This window comes from Apteryx rowi, unplaced genomic scaffold (assembly GCF_003343035.1).
Source record: "Apteryx rowi isolate R43461 unplaced genomic scaffold, aptRow1 scaffold_148, whole genome shotgun sequence".
In the NCBI taxonomy this organism is placed as follows: domain Eukaryota; kingdom Metazoa; phylum Chordata; class Aves; order Apterygiformes; family Apterygidae; genus Apteryx; species Apteryx rowi.
Window position 1 is genome coordinate 1,002,843 of NW_020447730.1, and position 3,891 is coordinate 1,006,733.

Below are 3,891 nucleotides of genomic sequence, written 5' to 3' on the forward strand. Positions count from 1 at the left end.
CCCTCTCCGCGCAGGCAGCCCCCGCCGCCAGCACTCACCGGGCTGCGGGGAAGCCGCCTCCGTGCGGCTGGGCCGAGGCGGGGGAACGGAGAAGCCGCGAAGTGGTGCCGGTGCCGGCGGCCGCCCCGCTGCTCTCGGCGGCTCCGCGCGGCTCGGCTCCGCGCGGCTCGGAGCGGCGCTGCGGGCGGCTGCCTGCCCGCCTGCCCCGGCCACTCCAGGCCGCTCCCCCGCCCTCCCGGCGCGCTGCACCATGGGATGCGCCGCTGCCCTCTCCCTCCCCGCCCGCTTCGCTCCCCACACTAACATGGCTGCGAGGGAGTTGGGGGGGGGGAGGGTCGGGCTGCCGCCCCCAAACCGCGGGGGCGGGCGGACGGAGGGGGGAGGGAAGGAGGGAGGGGGGGAGCCGCCCGCCCCGCGTGCGCAGGCGCGGCGCGCGCGGGCCTCGGGGGCGGCAGCCGTTAGCCCCCGGCGCTGCCCCGGATCCTGTCAGGGGCGGCGCGGGCGGGCGCGTCTCTCGTCCCCCGTCTCCCCCCCGCCGGCCTCGCTCCCCGAGGCGGCGCAGGGGGGTTTAAGCCCCTCGTCCTCCCCCCTCGGCAGCCCCTCCGCGCACCTCAGGCCGCCGCTGGTTTGCCAGCCGCCCCGAGGAGGGAAGAGAGCCCCCRACAAACTTGCTTCACGGCCTCCTCGGGGCCCGCCGGCCTCTCTTCAGTCCCGCAGGGGCTCGAGTGAGCACAGTTGTTCTCTTGTTTCAGGACGGCGATATCCTCTTTCAAGGAAATACTTAAATTTTAAGTTATATAGGAGTGCACTGTTCGCGCGCTTGTCGGTCTTTGAGTGCGTTCACCCTCACGAGTACCACGGCGAAGCCCGGCAATAGTCACCCCCTTTTCCCAGGGAAGCGCTCTGGGGAAGGAAAAGGCACAAAGGACGGGATCTAAAATCACGGGCTAGTTAACTTCGATAGCCTAAATCCGAAACGGTCATTTTAAAAAAAATCACTGTTAATTTTTTAAAATGACCTGTTAACTGGCCGCTTGGCTTGGAGTGCGGCTGAGCTCGGTCCTCCCCCCGCTGCCAGCCCCGAGCGGCGCCGGCGCGAGCGGGACGGGCGACGGAGACAGAGCCTCGGTGACCTCCTCAGACTCACCCTTGGACGTGTCGGTCTTTTAGGACACCGCTGTAGGCTTGACCGGCTTGCAAACGCGCTCGACGCCTTCAGTCGAAGCTGGACCACCGTGCAGCGACGGAGGAGAGAAAGGAGGAAGAAAGAACCATTTCAGTTGTTTCGTAATTACTGGTCTCGGAGCACTGTTGATGCTCTTGCCGGAAAAGGTAGAAATGGGCTAATGGAAATTACTGATGAGGGAAAGTTGGGAGGCATCGATAAAGAGGAAGATCACAGTAACGCGCAGGACAAACTGAGTGCTYTTGAGGGCTGACGTAGTAAAAATGGAAGGAAATGCATGAGTAAAAGCAGTATCAGAAGCATGATTGTTTTCTGTATAATATACTGGGAAGTGAAGGGGAGGTACAAATACTAGAAAGGGAAAATGGAGCTTCATAAATTTTTACGATGCAGTTGCCAGCCATGGCGGGGAAGTGCACTAAATGACCTTTCCGAGCATTTGGTCCCAATTACTAATTTGTTTCTCCTTTGTCTCAGCCTTCATCCAAAGATGTCGAAGTGTTCCAGCCTCAGAACAAACTTGTGAAGAAGATATTGTTATCCCCATCTTTTACACTGCAAAGCTGAGGCAGTATTTGAGTTGCCAAATTCACAGATTAGTCACTGGGTGAACAGGCCTAAAAACAAATAGTTCATGTCTCCAGGGCTCTATCCTAAGTGTACAAGAAAATACCTACTTTCTATCATGCGTAATATAACCTATAGTTTTTATTTACAGGTTTCATAGATATTCTTTTTTAGATAGCTTTTCAAATATCTTTGCTTCAATAAATAATGACAATTCCTGAGTATTTACAACTTTATTCTCTGCATATTCTCTCCAAAGTATCAATGCAACGATTCTCTCCATTTTACAGATGGGAAAACCATTAGGAGATATATGAGAGTCTGATTCTCATCTTTCTGCTCAATCTTTTCATAGGTTTTTTTTTTGCATGGAAAAGAACTATGCTTTTTGAAGTCTTTGGGAGCTTTCCCATTGCTTTTAATGGGATGGAGGCAAGCCCAAAATAATACATCAAATTGGTGGTTTCTACCAATTCCTGAAAAGTCTTTGTTTCGAGTTCTAGTGAATAATTTCTTTGGGGTTTGTTGTTGCTTTTTTTCATCGGCAAAATGCTTATCAAAACAGACACTTTCAGCAACATGCCAATTTTGACGAGACCCTTGCGGGGAAATGTTTCTCAAGTTACAGAACGCAGTTTTTAGTCAAATGTAGAGCAAGTGCCATAAAAGCTAGACGATTCAAGCTCTTGGCTGGAAGAGGGGAGCAGGGTTGGTGTTCCTGTTCAATGAAAAGTTACATACTTACACAAAACAAAAGTTTCAGCAGAAATTTATGGGAGGGAGTACAGGGGTAGTCATGGCTTCTGTACGGACTATGAGGCATACAGCTTCAAATCCCTGCTCTGGCTGTAGATGTAGTTTTTTCCCCTTTAACTTTAGGGTCTGAGCCAAACCGCTTGCCTGGAAGAAGCACAGACACCTCTAGCAAATCATTCATCCTAGCTATTGGGCATACAGTGAATTGCCCTCTGGTTGTACCTATTTTTCTCAATTGACTACGGGAGAGCCTAGGTAATTAGCTTAAATCTTAACATAGCTAACCTTTTACGAGATGTGACTTGTACCTTGGTCTTTTAAGATTCTTGTTTTCTTCTAATCTTTGAAAACTCGTGCAGAAAAGGAATATAATTTCCCTCCCAGCTCTGACTACACAGAGGTTGTAGATAGGTGGAAAAGAAACTATCCCCTATAGTTCATTACTGAGCAATTAATATTGAAGTAAGACATTCAGTTTAATACTAATCTTATTATTTGTCCAGTCCATGACATTATCTCATTTAATTTGCAGGGATTATTAAACCCGTGAAGCATTGTGTTGCATTGCTATAAACAAAAAAGTAGGAAACTTCATTATGGTGAAGCATGTATTATCTTTCCTTTTATTAAATGGTGGAGCTGGGGGTAATAGCTTTAAAAAGATCCAGTTCTTTCCGGTGTTTTGGAGCACAGCTGCAGTCAGGCATCTTCAGCTTTTCTGCAGGATGGTAAATATTCATTAACACAACCGTAGTGATCAGGCTTACAAGAGGCAGGTAGCTCTGAACTGCAGGGCTATTTCAAGCGGTGACAGTGAAATGCAGGGGGATTTAGGAAAAAAAATGAGAAAATGGCAACCTGTGAAATATTTCACAAAATACACAGCAAAATTCTTCATCATTAAGAGAACAAACAGTATTTTTTTAATCATTTAAATCAATCGCAGATGAAGAAGCCTTCTTCCATAAAGGAAGGAAAGCAGGAGGTGTGACAACTGCATACATAGGAAGACTATATAGTACTCTGACATTGGTGAATGAAGAGCAAATAGTAGGTACCTATTTTATAAGGTAGATATAAATAAAATGACAATGCCCACCTTATCAGAGTTAAAATCTACTGCAAAAAAGGTGATGCGTGTTTTTCTCGTATGCAGTCTTTTTTTAGGAGGGTCGGTGGCATGGGTTAGCCTGAAGGATCAAATCCTACATTTAACAGTGAATAATGTCACACAGATGGAGGATGAGAGTTACAGGAATTAGGGGTACGGTGGTCTAATGGTTAGAAGGTATATACTCTTAACAGTGAAAGGCACCAAAATGTGTAATGTTAATACACACATCTCTTCAGCTTCTCTCTGGGTTCAAAAAAAAAAAAAAAAA

At 48.2% G+C, this 3,891-nt stretch overlaps 1 protein-coding gene across 6 annotated transcripts in view; it reads right to left on the bottom strand.

Moving 5' to 3' along the window:
* Positions 1-171, bottom strand: part of PTK2 (protein tyrosine kinase 2) — a 198,973-nt gene extending 198,802 nt beyond the window's left edge. For 4 of the 6 annotated variants that reach the window (XM_026058537.1, XM_026058530.1, XM_026058538.1 and 1 more), the window contains exon 1: positions 39-128. The gene's annotated coding sequence lies outside the window, so the exon portion shown is untranslated. Of the gene's footprint in view, positions 1-38 lie in introns of all 6 variants that reach the window. The other 2 variants (XM_026058544.1, XM_026058533.1) reach the window with 2 other exon arrangements.
* Positions 172-3,891: the final 3,720 nt, after the last annotated feature.